The following is a 17,395-nucleotide window of genomic DNA, read 5'->3' on the forward strand; positions in this document are numbered from 1 at the left end:
CAGCCTATTTTAAAGATATGTTTAGGAATTCTTATAGTTGTTGTTGTGTCTTTCGGCTTATCCTGGTTAGGGGTCGCCACAGTGGAACTCTGGTTCACTAATGTTTGGTAGTGGACTTTTACGTGCCGAGTTACCAGCCCTGACGCACAACCTTCAACGAAGGCACACCCATTCACGCATGACTCCACACAGAAGACGCTCTAGCTGAGAATCGAATGTGACAACGTCTTGCTGTGAGGCGACAACGTTACCGCAGCACCACTACCGCGGGTTCTTATAGTATTAAAACAAATTAAATTAGTTTACTTTTAATTTACTAACTAACAACCCTGCCAGGTAATGTTCTAACAGCCATAAATCTGTAATTTCCAATGTCCTGCTGTAACATAGTTGTAAACTAAGCATCTTTTTGTTAATATTTTTAATGTCTGAAGTAAGTGCATTTCAAATTTGTAAAGTTTGTATTCTTTAATATAGTAGTATCAGACATTTTGGACTACAGCTGCATTACCTTTTCAAGGAGTGTAGCATGCTGAAACACGCACAAAAGATTTCAAAATGCATGACTCTGTAGATCTCTGGAATGCATCAACATTCCACTATTTTTAATGGCCTATACATTTATATTTGTTTTTTCCCATTATGCTTCCCCTACTGATAAAACATGGGATATTAATCGTAGATATTTACTACTGAGCACAACTGCAAAGTTCTAATATTAACTTAATCTTAGGAAAAGAGGCAATTAATAATAAATCTCAAAGGAAAAATGAGGCTATTCTTTAATGAAAAGTAAAGCCATGGAGATGCTTTTTTACTATAAACAGAAAACCGATGTAATCAAAAGTGAATGCAGTATATTTTTTCTAATGTATTGACACAGCTAAGGAAATTCAGATAATCATGAAAAAAATATTAAACTGATTTAGATACTGTTTCGTTAGATTTTAATTCTCCACTGAATTATTTTTTATCTTTTTTTTTTTTTTTTACTTGGAGTGAAGTCAAAACATTGTTTGTAGTGTTTTATCTGTTCTGACTAAAGGATTAGTTTTGTATACATGAGGAGTAGTTTGTTTAATTTGTAATGCAGTTTAGGAACAAAATGACAGGGAGTGTACAAAGATTTAGCAAAACGGTTATGTGGTGCATCATTATCTTTAAATAGTTTGATTATTTAATTTTACTACCCATTTTATAGGCTGTGTGGCATAGATCGATAAACAGCCTGACAGATAAAGCCCTGACTATGACTCAAGTGATCAGGTAATCTGAGTTTGTTTAACAGTGAGGTGGACAAGACACTGGCTAAGACTTAAATGACCTGAGTTTGTTTAACAGCTTAACAGATAAATCCCTGACTATGGCTCAGATATTTAGAGTTTGCTTAACAGCTTAGGTGTTAGAGAAGCAAGGCAGGGGAAGATGAGAGTGATTAGCTAATGTCTTCTTGCCATCCTGTGGGAATGGAGTGAGGCAACTACTCCCACTGTTGTACTTGCATTCAGCAGAATCTGGTTGTGTTATCAGTACAGCCTAGTGCACCACCAGAAATCAGGCCATGACACGGATGTAAATGACAAGCAGTATATGCTGTATCCATCACTGTGCACACATAGTCATGAGCATGTGCAGAGTCTAGCACTGCATGCCAACCCCTTTGGCTGCTGTGGGGATTGAGGAGTGAGTCATTGTAAATACTCCAATGGCAGCTTGGATGATGGCCTCACACGGCTCCTTCTGTACACAGAAATAAACAGACTGCTCAGCTCCTGCCTTACTGGTGGAATGAATGAAAAACCTGGTCACAGGTGGCTGATGAATTGTAGACAGCAGGGCAAGAAAAAAAAATATTTAATAACATTATTATGAGGCAATTATTTTAAAAATATCTTCAAGCCAAGAAAGGGTAACATTTACATAGCATAATTAATACAATTAGATGGCGTTAGATATACTTATAATGGGTGACAGTAAGTTACTCAAAGCTGCAAAGGAACTAAATTGTAGGAAAGTTGAAAATTATTTTATTATTTTTTCAGTACAGCAATGTAATATGTCAATAAAAGTTATGTGCATGCACATATGAATGCACGTATGTGCATATCAGATCACAATGCACACACCGTATATGTAGATTTTTAGGCATAAAGTCAGTCATGGAACCTATCAGTACTAGCTTTACTTAGAAAAGCACCACCAGCATTTTTGAAAACCAACCAGCTTGACGTTGCCATAACTTTTAAAAAGAAACAGATGTTACGCCTACTGAATATATCTTCTAAACAGTGAAATTAAAGCACATACATTACATTTTTAAATGTGTACACAGTGGAATTCAAGTAGCATGCTGTAATAATTACCACACTTAATAACGCTGCAACTATGAAATGCTCCTTTGTCCAAGCTTTCTAGAGTTTTCTCCAAAGTTTGGCTCAAGCTTACTGACCACTATGGATGCTACCATGGGAAAACTGGGTTGGAATTTTTATATTATTAGCTGCATCCTCAGTACTAAGCATGTTTGTTGACTTTTTCACAGAGCAACTTTCCAAACTGATCAGGGCATTACTGGGTAGGGATTCAGATACGTTGTACTTAATATTAAAAGACCAAATAGTACTTTGCAAGGTTGTAATACTATAAAACTGAAACTTGTACGTGCATCCCGATACAAGAAGGCAGCCAATAAAGGATGACTTGCAACTTATGCTAATACATATTATGTAATAGCTCTGGGTGCTGACTGTGCTGTAGTTTTGTCATTTTATTTATTTTATCTTTTATTATTTACTTATTTGTTAATATATTTATTTATTCGTTCATTTGGGGTGAGCACTGATGTGATAACATCTATTTATTCTTTTTATTCTTTTATGTGATTCTTTTTTATTTTTGAAATTTCAGTTCCCTGTATTAGCCTAACATCTCTCCTAACAAAGTAAAAAAAGAGATGTGAAATATTTAGGCCTACCCAGTAAACAGAATAGCTATTTTTGCAAAAAAAAAGTGTGCACTAGGTTGAATTTTATTTCCATCAGTAAAATTATGTTAATGACAACTGATATGTCTCTCAATTAATTTTGAGAACTTAATCACTTTGTTCGACCATTTAATGAACTAATCCAAATATAGTCAGTACTGATTAAAATGCTTAAAGGGGAAAATGTCACATAGGTGTTTATCCAAATACTTCACAGCAAAGGAAATACCTCTGCACCCACCTCAGTAAAAGATACACATATACACATAAATGCATTTCTGAAATTAGACTGATGTTCTAAATTTATATCGGTCTTAATATCAGCAACTACCTGTGTAGAATTGTGATTAATAACCATTCTGAGTTTCACTATATGGAACTTATCAATCTGATTACATTTAAACTTAAGACATCAAAACTTCACCTTTTTTTCATTGATTGCTTTTGATAATCCAAATGCAAAGAAAAGGACATTCTAAGTGTTCAGTTAAAAGCTCCAGTTAGCATGCATAATCATAAACACCGCATCGGATCTCTGTGGAGTAAAATAACCTTTGATAGGGTCTACTGTCTGGATTTGGTGCATGCTGTTACTGTAATTATTGTTTTGTGGCTTGGTTCCAGAACTGGTGTTCGGTCCTCTCATTTATAGGACTAGAGCATGAAAAGCCTACATCTTCCCGGGTTAATATGTATATCATAATCAGTGATTTTACTTTTATGGAGATGTAAAAGGTGATATAAGGCATATTTACCATTTACTGGAGAACACATATCAGTAATAGTCTGATAATTTGTATTAGATGAGAATATTTTTAAAATAAAGATAATATATTTCACAGGCTGTTAATGTCAGTTATGTTATTCTTTAAGGTGAAACAAGTATTTTCTGTTTACTCACCCACATGTGGCTTGTAGCTAATACCACAAAACAACATGGACTACAGAGTCTAAATGAGTCTTTAAAATTACCAGCTAAATATCCTTCTACGTGTTATTCAGAAATATACTTTAAATCAATTTGTATAACTGTACATTATAATAAATGACCCTATAACAGAAGAATAATTCACTTATTTGTTTATACCCTGGCTATAGTTAGTATAAGGAGTGAAAGTAATGACTGTAGCAGACTTTAAATTCAAGCAACTGAAATTAATTAGTTTCATTTTATTGGCAATTACTTATTCTGTTGACCAAGCATACCAAGCTAGGTATAACCACATAGACTGGACACCCAGTGAGAAAAGATTAACAGGCAGCATTTGATGAAATTACAATATAAACTGATTACAGAGGCAGAAACACTAGCACTTATAAGACATTAACATATATAAAAAAGACCATGTAACAGCCGTGATCTTCAGGAAAACTGATTTATCAAAACAAGGATGTTTATGCATGTGCTGTGTTAAGTATAGATGTATATAAAATATTACATATAAGGCCACTGTGACGTGATAGATACAGGACTGTAGTCCTTACATATGAGGGTAGTATGCACTAAAGTAACTTACATTGCAGTTTTGTGTAGCCTCAGTGATACATCTTTTATTTTGTTTTGTATACCATATTAGAGGTAAAAGTCAGGATGATGTGCGACTATAGAAAAATGTTACATATTAGGTACAGCTCATAAGTAGCTACTAGACATACGGTCTAGGAAACCATTGAGAGCTTAGCCCAATTTCCCCAAAACACTGTTTGGCTAAGTGAGTTTCTTAAGTTCACACATTATGCAAACAGAGATTGTTGGAATCAAACCCTGGACCACATGAAGCAGTTTCTTAACACTTCACAACCTTACTCCTCTACACTACCTGAAGGACTATGTCAGTATTTTAGTCAAATGTTATGCATAATTCATAGGTAGTCATTGAAAAATACTTGGCTAGTTGTTACTTACATGGTCATAGGTAACCTAACCTCAACAGGAAAGCCTGAAAGGTCTGATTACCTAACAGCATTCAGAGCAACCCGTGACAAGGGCATTACTGGCAAACAATTAGCCATCATTTCCTAAAGTATGGAACTAATGGTTTTAAAATATATCCAACCAGTTTTGTGTCAGCTATGTTTTTTGAATAATAACAAATTACATTTGATACAGCAGTTCAGAGGCTAGGGTGCGATCTCCAGTCACAGTCTGTGCGGAATTTATATGCTCTTTCCCTAAAGTTGCTTGAGTTTCCCCCTGGTCCTGTGATTACTTTATACCTCCCAAAAACATACTGCTTGACTTTCTATATTTGTCCATGTGGTCCAGACTATGACCAGAGCTGATGGGGGAGGTTTGGTCCCTCCTACTCCACTGAAAAACAAGTCATTCATGTTTCTTTCAATGAATTCCCTTTTAAGGGAACTGACTTCCTGAAACTGACATAGAAACATTTCAAATGATTAAATGTAAAAGTATATGAAGAAATTAAGGTTTATCAATATTTTAAGATCCTGTCATAGCTTTGTACATCTTGCCTGACAGCATGACAGCTGCTGATCTTGTACATTTTAGCATTCTATTTTTCATTGAATTTAATTTTTTAGGAGAATCAACTAACCTGTGTGCGCTTGTCTAAATAGGAAAACAAAGAAATGCACTATCACCTGTGTCTTTTTGCATTTTTGACAGTCATACCTGACAATATTATTAGTATTATTATTTGTATTATTATTATTATTATTATTATTATTATATGCTTTGCTGTATGATGTAAAGTAAATTTCACTCACTTCCTTTACAAATGTACTTTTAATCGTATAACACTCGTTCACTGGAAAGCTATAGTTAGAAATATTTATGAAAAAATTGCAAGAGTTTGTCTAAGAAAGTCTTGTTTTTTTTAAGATGGCGTAAATTACAGGGAAAGCTGACTCTTAAGGGAGTGATAGTACAATGATGAGGAGTTGGCATTGCTCAAGTTTAATTAATTTTATTTTAATTTAATATAATTTATTAATTTGATAACCAGGTAAGTGAGACAGGTATTATGGATGATTTTTAGCCGTGTGTTGGCCACAACAGCAAAGGCAAACACAACATATACCAGTTTAAAGTAGACAAACAACTTGCACATTTGGAAGGAAAACAGAGTACCCAGAGAAAACTCATACTGTAGGCATGGGGAGAACATGCACACTCTGCACAGTCAGTGATCAGAGTTCAAGACTGGACCTTGGAGCCTTGAAAGAGAGATCTTATCCAATGAGCACCAATGCTAAATGGCATATTGCTAGAAAATGTTAACACCTACTTCCCAGTCGTTATATTTTGTTACTGCACAATATTTTGTTTTATGTCTTGTCATAAATAATAAAATTTAGTAAAAATACTTGTTTTGAGTTCATTTGAGTGTATGCAGTTAAGCTGTCAGTGAATGCGTAAATGTTTCTGTTCCAGAATTTTGGCATATATCCATTTCCTACTTGTGCAGCAGGGTAATCACAATCGGAGTAATATTTTCCGCATGTAGTTTGTAATGGTTAATTAGCTGGTACCAAGAGGAATATGTTTAATAATGTATACCAGCCTTAAGCAAATTCCCTACTGCTTAAAAACATTGTCTGAAAAAAAGTGTTTATTTCCATTTAGCAGGTTCATCAACATGAAAAATGTATCATATTTTAATATTGCACAGTGCCATAAAAATCTGTACATAAGCAGGAATGATCAGATATTTATTATTGCTGACTTGTTATTTCTAGAAATAGCTGGATTAAGTAGTCAGTTTACACTGCCTTACCATTCATGCAGTCTTTACTTATTGCCCCCACCCCTACCCCACTGCCATTTAATTTGACCACATTCGCTGGTTCTGCACATTGAAGGAGTAAATAACTGACCGTGACATTCAGCAGGCAGTATATACTGTTTTCCTACTGCTGATATAATTTACTCATAAGGCCACAGCCTGAGAGTGGACATCAATGCTGAGTGAATAAACCATATGATACCTAGCAACTAGAGAGATCAGTTGTAATTACACTGTAGAGTAACTTAAAAATAAAAATTAAAAGCTTACCATGCTATTTGTTAACCAAGACAGAGCACTGATCCACATAGATCATTTTCAGACTCAGTCCTAGGTTACTGTCTGGCTAAGTGACTTGCTTAGAATCACACAGTAAGCAAATGAAGAGGCTGTTGGAATCAAACCATGGACTAGAGAGAACAAGCTGTTAAAAGCTCATAGCCTTAACCCTCTACATTGACACCAGTACATAGTGGTTTTGCCACTGTGGACACACACAGCTATCATGTTTTCTTGACTCTCCTGATGCACTGCACACTTCACTTCTGTAAATGGCAAAGCATATGCAGTACAATATTAGCGTGCAATTAATACCAGCTATTCATATATACTCTCCTAACGTGTTTCTGCAAGTGCCAGTTATGCAAAGTAAAAACACTGAAAAGTGATTCTTAAAGTAAGCCCCATGCACCCCTAAATGGGGAAGCACACCACTCATCCAGACTTATATACACCAGCTATGAGGCTGCACAACAGTGAGGAAAAGTACAAAGTCAATTCGCTCTGAAAACGCCATCAGTACTTTTACTCCACACAAATGTCACTCTGTAAAAGAACCTTCATGGAACTGCAAGGTTCCTAGTGCCACCTATGAGCCCCTCAGGAAAGGTGGGTCTTATAGTTTTAAGAAGTGCTTTTAAAAGTAAAGTGTTGGTTACGTATCAGGAAAATAAATGCAGTGCCCCTGTTGTTTTGCAGTTTTGTGTGTGTTTTAAAAGTTTAAATTGTCTTCACTCTAACTGATAATTGTCAAATGCTAAACATTTCAAAATGTGTAGGTGACTGGCACTTTTTTCCATGAGGTAACCACAGATTTTCAGTTACTTAAAATCTCCATTCCCCAGGTTTGGTTTAGCTAGCCAGTCTCGACCATGGTATAAGTATGCAATAACCGGTGGTGTGAAGGGGATTGTACAGAAGAATCGGTGCATGAGTGTTACAGCTAGGCCAACCTTTTTTCAATTTGTTGTCCACCTTTATTGGCTTTCTTGGTCTATTTCTTCTGAATTATTCAACATTCACTATTGAGTTGTATCATGATTGTCAGTAACCACTGTACACTCAACATTCACGACATAGTTAATGCAGTACTGCTCTGCCGTAATCATCTATCTCAGTACACTGTCCATTAAGTTAACCCACTGATTGCAACTGCTGCAGTAGGCTCACAGGTGGGGGGGGGGTTTAAGAAACAAGTAAGGAGAAAGGGCAAAAGCTCAAAATGAATGATGCAAAATAAGAAGATTAGTGTCACAAAAGGAGCTGAAGGTGAAGTGGAAGGGAACAAAAACATAAACATGAAGTGGTATTATAGAGTTCAATGGGGGGGGGGCATTTAGTTTGAATATGAAAAGATGGCCATAAGAAACAAAGGTAACAAATACAAATGAAGGGATCCAGCAAAACACTGGAGGAAATCTTAGTGTGCATTCATAGGCAGAATGTTAAGCAAAAAAATGTTGTGGACTTGGGCATTGAAAAATATTCAAGCAATGAAGAATGTCTAGTTCTCTGGTGTGATCAAGTAACACATTTCTAATTAATGTACAACATTTCATGACAACATTAAATCTGTACTCATTCTTTCTGTGATTAGTAATGTAAATCTTAAGTTCTGTAGACTTTCTGCAGACCACAGAAGTAACTTTAGTCTTTAGTGGACTTGGAATTTAATTATCTGTGGCAAGTGTGGATGCAAATAACAGTACACAAGAGGTCAAAAAAACACACACTGCTCAGTATTGAAGGGACAGGGGATAGACCCAGAGCATACCTCTCAATCCCCCAGATTTTTGCAGATGTCCAGATTTTTCCCTGATATTTTTGGTCTGTTCCTCATAAAATCTGTGGTTTTATGGCAAATCATTGAGGACTGTAGTCACTAAATAATGACATACATTTGAGTTTCAGACGTTATATCCCTCAGAAAATGCATGCTATAGCAAACCTGTTATTCTAGCAACTTTCTGAGTTTATAACGCAATGGCGCGGCTGATGATTGTTTCTTCAAATTCCCAACATGTTCTTTTGATTAATTAATATGATCCAGTATTATCTCAAATAGTTATTTGTTAAAACAAATCATGACAATGAATACACAGTGTCAGACCATGCAGAGTAGTGTGGAACATGGACTTGTTAAAAGACAAAGTAATGACGCGTTACAATTGTGATGTATTGCCCACCACATTTTTAGGAAGAACAGGTCAATTTCATCACGGTGTCTTACAATACATGTACATCATCATTTACGATTTCTCATATATTGTTAAAAGAGTGCTTCGTCTCTATTCGTCTCTCATATCACCACCACAATGTACCCAAGTTCATCCAGAGATTCACTAGAATTAAAGTTTCACGCCAGGAAACGACCACGCACTACTTCAGCACTGCCTTCCTCTGTGATACACAAACTGACACTGTCCTGTCATCTGCGGCAGTGAGACTAGTGTGGCTGATCCGTGCTAGGTGTAAAATGTGTGCACTACTGAAGAGAAAGCCACGGATCAAGGGAAATTTCAAACATAATTCTTAAATGTGTGCACTACTGAAGAGAAAGCCACGGATCAGGGACATTTTCACATAGAATTCTTAAATGTGTGCACTACTGAAGAGAAAGCCACGGATCAGGGACATTTTCACATAGAATTCTTAAATGGTTGCATTGCTGAAGAGAAAGCCACGGATGAGGGAAAATCTCACATAGAGTTCTAAAAATCATTATGCCGACGTGCGTATTCTGAAAGCCAGAGTTTTCATATAAATTATTACAAATATACGTTTTTATATATGCACTAATAAAATAAGAAGAGCAAAGTGCACAAGGCCAGATGCATCTTAACAGAGCACCGTGCTGGTGTATGCGTATGATTCTTACATAACAAATTTCAAGTTAGCAGGTAACTTCCACAAATCTGAAATACGGCATTTACTTTAAGAGAGCTAAGCAGTAAGAGTGCTACTTTCTGAGATATTGTGGAAATTATAGCTATGAGCAGGGGCAAACAAACCACACACGGTTCACTGCGTAGACTCTGTAATCACTTGTATATAATATTGTGCTGTTATGGAAATGCTTATGCTCCCTCATATGATAATATTTTCATGGTCCGTTTGTAAAGTAAATGCTTGGTAGCCTGTGTTCGACTGATGGTGTCTTGTTTGGTTGGCAATGAACTAAAAATCAATATGCTTCATTGCAGCAGCACTTACACACACACACACACACACACACACACACACACACACACACACACACACACAGCCTTGGTCTATACCTCCCAAAGAAAATATTTGTCATTTCAGCACTGCAGTATTTTTGAGCTTCGTTTTGATTCTTGGATTGCAAAGAAAATCAAAATGTTGGGTGACTATGTAAGTTTCGTAAATAAATTCCTATTTTACTGTTAGCTCCCCTCCTCTTAGAAATGTGTAAGTTTACTTTTTACACAGCACTCAGTTTCTTATCTTGATTGTGACAGGTTGGCAACAGTAAAAAGTGGTAATCACTTCCTCAAACAACATGCACTGTTCAATCACAAAAAAAAACAAGAAATCAAGAGACATTGCTTCAGAGCTACTTCCTTACAAATTTGCCACAAATTTCGTAAGAGCAATAAACAAACACCCCAGATCTGGGACACAAATGTCATAAAATAGTTTGCTTTTATCTGTGAATTCGATAGAATTAATAAAATCCGAGTTAAGAAATACTGTCTGAAAATTATTTTGCACGTCACTTTACAGTTTTAATTCATGGGAATATTTATTTTATGCGGGACAGAAGACAATTTTGTGACAGAATCAGCAAAGTCCCTGAAATGCCCCCGCACCCCAACACACACACACACACACACACACACACACACACACACGCGCGCGCGAGGAAAGATACATCACTGACCATTCAACTTACTTTGTTCGCCTCCTAAACTGCAGTTTCCAAGCTGTGGAAAACCGTGGCGTCTTCGATCATTTCTCCTTTCAGGGGGCACTTAACTGCTGGTTTCCCAAAACTGAAATGATCCGGTACAAAAGCCACGGTTCCACGAGGGTATAAACAGTGAGTGGCTGTGAACCAGTAGGTAGCATACAGACAGGCTGGAGATGCCTCTGGGTGCCCGGATCACTTAAAGTGCCAAAAGTTCAAACCGAGCCTCCTGATCCACGATTCAATGTCTTCTTCTCTAACAACTCCACAGTTGCAACCGATGGGAGCTAAAGGCTCAATGACCATCCGCTGGGACATACAAAGGAAGAAATGAAAAATAAGAAGACAGGTTTCCCTCCAGTGAACCTGTTCCTTAAGTTTTCTCACATTGAACTGTTTGCTGAAACAGAGAAGCTGCTCTCAACAAATTAGGCTTTGTGCCTGGGAGCTGGAGGCAGTGCTGCTGCTGTTGCAGTCATGATTCAGCCGCACCCTTTCCCCTCCTCTTCCCTGAGAACTACAGCCGAAGAATATAGGATCCAAAAAAAAGTGAGACAAACGTGCTCTCAACTTGTCACAGCTTCTGCTAAAGGCAAGGCAGGTGTATCTTCTACATGTCACCTGCACAGCACAGGTTCAATGCGCACCGAACCCCAAATTGCTGCACATAAGCAATTCTTCCACGTCAGGTTCGATATATTTCAGCACTAACAGTGTTTCATTAAAACTGGTAAGTGGTTTCCTGAAAAGTACACAACCTGCACCGTTTATTTATCGTCCCTTTACTTATTCTTCCATTATACGCCCAGTCATACCACTTGTATTATTCACGTGTGTGTCTGTACCTGTGTCTGTGCGTGCGTATGAGAGAGAGTTCCTAAGTGAGTCTCTTATGTGATGCATTTTATTAAGAACTGCCAAACAAGTGACACTGAAGTAAAAATATATCCACAGTCTTATAACCTAAGGAAAAAAAAAACGACTCTTCTGACTAGCACCGTGAATGTAGTGGTGGAATGTATTGATATTATACAGCAGGGATCCCAGAAAAACAGACACTTGTTTTTATTCAAGAAGGGCTCGTCAGTGCCTCTGAATGCTTACGCCTACCCACAATTGCACACATTTAAAGCCTTGTTTTAAACAGTAAAACTTCAGTTTGATTCCAGAAGATGAAGTTAGACATTCGTTTATCATGCACTGTAATGCTGTTTCAGCTTTTCTCGTGGAAACCAGTCGCATACACTTGAGCAGCAGAAAATATTTTAGTTGCACATCAATGGGTGGGCTTCATCCTTATTATTTACACTGTATTCTTTTTCCTCCCTGGAAATTTAGTGAAATCATAGAATAAATATGTGGTGACTGATATGAAGAAAGAAGAACTGCTCACTTTAACTTATTGCAGAACCTTACTGCTAATCATTTGCATCTGACAAACTTTGTGTCCACAGAAACAACCCCCGCCACGATCAACAATTGACCCTAAACTTAACGGAGAAGTTAACGTCCGGAATATTAAACTGTAGAGTGTGTCCCAACCCATGCACCCTTAGCAGGTCAGCCTCATTCGGGTGTCAGTGCGTGACAGGAAAAGCCTATCTGCGTCTTTCACACTTGGGCATTGCTTAAGTGTTCTAAAACAGCAGTCAGTAGATACTGCGTGTGTGTGGGGGGGTTGCCTATGCTTTCACCATTCTGTTATTTAAGAACTCCATTGTAAAAGAACTGGAGAGATTTTGCTTCTTCTGCTTCTTCTTTCAGCTTTTCCCGGTTAGGGGTCGCCACAGCGGATCACCTGTCCGCTCATGATTGGCAGTGGAGTTTTACAGCGCCGAGTTGCCAGCCCGGCGCCCAGCCTTCCACAGAAGGCACACACATGCACACACTCACACCTAGGGCCAATTTAGAGTGTCCAATCCACCTACAGCATGTCTTTGAAAGATTTTGCTACTTCTACTAAAATATAGAAACAGAGTTGAGATATTTTAATTATAGAACAGATCTCAGAAACCAATGACTCTACAAGAAAGATGAAACATAAACAGAGTTTGCTTTAACATTCCCACTAATGAAATGTTTGAAGCAGTTGAAAATCCTGCCCTGACATGATTTGTGGCAATTTATGCAAAATCACTGGGTAGGACAGAACTGTACAATGACAGTAATAGGATTCAGAAAGGAATAAATAACATGTAGCAGGTTAAACAACGCCAAATACCCAACAAAATCCATTAACTTAAAAAAAGGTCACTTATGTGTAATTTGCTGTTTACCTCAATTAATAGCTGGCTCCTGAAGTGAACATATCTTTGGTTAAAAATTGGTGTTGCCTGTAGTATTGGGTTGTAAGTACAAAAGAAAGGTGTAATATGGGAATTTAGATCTATCAGGATGCAAAAGAGAAAAGTGATGTGTTTAAAAAAAAAAAGATGCTTTTCTCTTTTTTAGTTGACGTATATGGCACTTACAAGAAGTATGCTAGGTACATTATGGGAGGGTTATCACGGTTAGAAAACATTAGCAGGAGAGGATTAGAAGGAGAAAAAAAAAGAGTAGGAAAGGAAGAGTAAAGTAAAATAGTGACATCATGCTGAGGAGTGCATAGGAGGACAGAGGCTAAGGATGTTCAGGAATGGAGGGGGGGGAGAGAGAGAGAGAGAAATCTGAAGCAGCTTAGACAGGTTTAGGTCAACATAAAACACTATTTATTGCTTCAAAGCCCACCCAGAATAGGGTCTTGTAGTTGTGTAAGCAAAAGAGTAGGACTAGAGGGTACAGCTGGAGATTCAGAATGGAGAAAAACTAAAACAGCTTTGTCCTACAATGGAATGGTCAAGTTATCACTCTAGGGTATTGTGAAGATATGTTAAGGCTGTCAACCTAGCTAGATAGAATTTTTGCAGACAATTCTATGTCATTGTAAGTATGAATATAATCCACAGGCTTGTCCTCTTAAATGTAAGAAAACTGTGTTAAATGTTCAACTTCAAAAATGTAACCACAGTGCACTCTGCTGGAAGAAAGTTGATAAGTCAAGCGTTGTATGACTGATCTCAAAGCTCACATAATGTCTGGCTGAGGAATTCCTTGTATTGTTTTGAGACCAGAGTTAATTGCTAGATTTTACATATATAATGTCTTTTATTGCGGCAGTTTCCTGGTCAGGTGCAAGATCAAAGACATGTTAAAACTCCGAGTTTCTGTTAGCCTGGGAACCAGAGAAGAATGATGTAATCTAAAATGAATCAGCAGTGATGTATTATTTTTAAGACTTTCACAGAGAGAGAATCAGAGCATTTTTGGATTTTGTCTGAAGAACATCACTCACCAGTACTCTGCCTTTGTTCTATATGTAAGTTTATTTAGAACTGTGATTTCTGTTAGAGTTGGATAGGAATTTAGTCAGATTTAGTCTAGCTGTTTTCTATATTTATGTCAGACTATTCTACAGTATTATTTTAAGCATTTTCCTGCGATTTCTGAACTCCTGACTAGCACTGGGTTGAATTGAGAAGATCTGTCTTGTCTTTTTATTATTTATTATTAAATATTTTTAAACCTTTCAACTGTGGCTGTTTTGTGTAGAGATAATTTAATCTCTAGAGTACATTGCATGTATATAGTGATACCATACAAAGCCACTCCAAATAAGCCTTGCTGTTCTTCACACTTAGTACTTGGATAATAATATAGCACAGTAATAATTGAGCACCTTTTAATAAGGGCCTTTTTAGTAGCTGATAAGAGTAGTTGGTGTCAGAGATTACTACCTTATAGGTTGGCAGGAGGGGGCATAGCTGGAGAACCTGTGCCAGCCTTCCCCAGGAGTGTCTGTGTGTTTGTATATAACTCATATCTCAAAGTGTATGTGTGTGTCAGCTACTTGGGCAGGGACACGAAGCACTAGTTGGACAGAGAGGGCACTGGAGGTTTTGGCTTGACTGCTCAGCTGAGATCTGTACCCTACAGCTGTGCCAGTGGGAAGTCTTATTGGGGATCTGGAAAGAAAGGGAGAAACCATCCCCGGACTGATTGTGATCTCTGTGTGCTCTTAAGAGAAATTGTACTTTACTGTGTGTGTGTACTTGTTATCCTTCCCAATGTGAACGCCCCTCACTTGTGTTAGTGGTGAGGCTTGAGGCACCTTGATTACTGGGCCAGTGCACAAGCATCACATATCAATTGGTTGGCAGTGGTGGGATATCCACACCACATATTAATTGGTTGGCAATTGGCTTGTAGTGGTGTGGATAGTGAATTCCTGTAGCTTGTGTACAGTGATCACTGAAGATGTTTTTGTACTCTAAATCAGCCACACAGTGAATATTCAGACATCAGATCACAACTGTTTTATTTCTTTTGTTAGCTTAGTCAGTGAGAGCAGGTAAGCATGTCAGCAGAGGAGTTTGGTAAGCTGACAAGGAGCCAGTTTGCTGAGATGTGCCAGGCTAAGGGACTGATGCATGGAAACCTGACTAAGGCAGACATGACTGCAGCTTTGGTCACAGCTGCATCAGAAAACAGCAATCAGTAGGGTGATTAGACTGGCAATGGAGATGTATAACACTAAGAGAATGGACAGCTCAACCTTTCTGCAGAGGACTTAAAAATCCATCTGGAGCTACAAAGACTTGAGCTGGAGGCCAGGTGTTTGGAAACAGAAGCAGCAGAGAGAGTGAGATGTCTACAGGCTGAGGAGAATGAGAAACTGCTATGCCTGGAAGCTGAGGAGAAGGACAGGCAGGGGCAGCATGAAAAGGAGATGCTGACTCTTCACTGGAGTGATGGAGATAATGGGAAAGGGAGTAACTGGACCTCAGAAGCACAAAAGGTCAGTACATTTCTTCCACAGTTTAGAAAGGGGGATAATTTTGATAGTTTCATTCATATGTTTGAGAGGGTATGTAAACAGTATGATGTTGACCAAAGGATCTGGGTATGGTTCCTAACCCCCTTACTCCATGGTAAAGCTGTAAATGTACTTTCCAAATTATCTGACATTGACTGTTTTAACTATAATGCTGTAAAGAATTGTTTGTTAGAATGTTTTAATCTAAAACCTGAAACTTATAGGAAAAAGTTTCGGGAGCACAGACGCAAGGCAGATGAAAGTGTGTGTGAATATGTTGCTGAAGTGAGCATTTATTTTCATAGGTGGGTGAATGGATGTCAGGTCACCACTTCTGAAGGGCTGGCAGACCTTTTGGTGAGGGAAAAAGCCCTTAGCACTTTGCCTGAGGACATGAGGATCTGGTTAGCTGATAGACAATGTGCTACTTCAGATGATTTGGGGAAGAAGGGAAACCTATACCTAGCAAGCAGGGCATCCCTGCACAGGAAAGTGACCCCTGGTGCTGCTCATGGGTCTAAAGGAACCCAGGATGGGAAGCCCAGACTGCCCCAACAGAATCTGCCAGTAGTAGGGGAAGCTGCTAGTCCAGCTACATGTCCATGTCTAGGGTTAAATGTTTTGAATGCAACCAGTGGGGCCATGTGGCATATAGATGTCCACGGAGGCAAGGTGGGGAACAAAAGGTGAGGGAGCCAGTAAGTGGGGAGGACAAAATGCTAATAGAAGGTTGTCTTGAGACAACAGCAGTACCAAACTACCATCCTGCAGATGTCCTGATAGGGAAAGGTTTTGATGAGGCAGTACTATATGTTAATGCAGTTACACACAGTCAATCTTTGAGATAAGCATGTGGGTCTGTTAGCCTGAGGGAAACCCAGACAGATCACACATTTGCAGCCAGGACCAGTGAGGTGGTTACTTCAGGGAGGGAGCTACTCTGTATCATTGAGACTGAAAATGATCCACAGCTGCTTGTGGGTACTGATGTTCCCCTGGACAAAGTGACTGCAAAGGTAGGGGTGAGTAGTAGTACCCAGGCTGACAGTGAGGCACCGCTGTCAGAGGATGCCAGACTTCTTGTGGAAGGGTAGCTGGGAAGAGTTACAAAGAGAGAGTTGAGACAGGCTCAGCTCTCAGACCCTACATTACAAAGCCTGAGGCAGATAGCTAGTGAGGCACCTGATTCTCAAGGGAAGGAAGAATCTGTATATTGGGACAAAGGGTTACTGTATAGAGACTGGACCCCTGAGGGAGGGCTAGAAGGTGAGAGAATACAGCATTTGTTAGTGCCTATCTGGCGCTTCTAGCCATAGCCCATGATATTCGCTTTGCAGGTCATATGGGCATAAAATGTACAAAGAGATGTATTATGCAGAACTTCTATTGGCCTGGAATTTCCAGAGATGTAACAGGGTACTGCAGGACCTGTGAGCAGTGCCAAAATGTAGGCAAGGCAGGAGATAAGGTAAGACCTCCTTTGATGCCTTTGCCTGTGATTGAGGAGCCATTTCAGAGGGTAGCTATGGATATTGTGGGACTTCTGAGTACCCCAAGTTCCACAGAAAAAAAGTATATCCTAGTGGTAGTGGATTATGCTA

The 17,395-nt window shown here is 38.5% G+C and overlaps 1 protein-coding gene across 5 annotated transcripts in view; it reads right to left on the reverse strand.

The window, feature by feature from the left end:
* Window positions 1-11,411, reverse strand: part of ADGRG6 (adhesion G protein-coupled receptor G6) — a 1,156,656-nt gene extending 1,145,245 nt beyond the window's left edge. For 3 of the 5 annotated variants that reach the window (XM_044058511.1, XM_044058431.1, XM_044058590.1), the window contains exon 1: window positions 10,928-11,411. The gene's annotated coding sequence lies outside the window, so the exon portion shown is untranslated. The remainder of the gene's footprint in view (window positions 1-10,927) is intronic. The other 2 variants (XM_044058747.1, XM_044058672.1) reach the window with 1 other exon arrangement.
* Between the last annotated feature and the right edge of the window lie 5,984 nt (window positions 11,412-17,395).

The sequence above is a fragment of the Protopterus annectens genome, chromosome 1.part0 (genome assembly GCF_019279795.1).
Source record: "Protopterus annectens isolate FY-2018-M chromosome 1.part0, PAN1.0, whole genome shotgun sequence".
NCBI classification, from domain to species: domain Eukaryota; kingdom Metazoa; phylum Chordata; order Ceratodontiformes; family Protopteridae; genus Protopterus; species Protopterus annectens.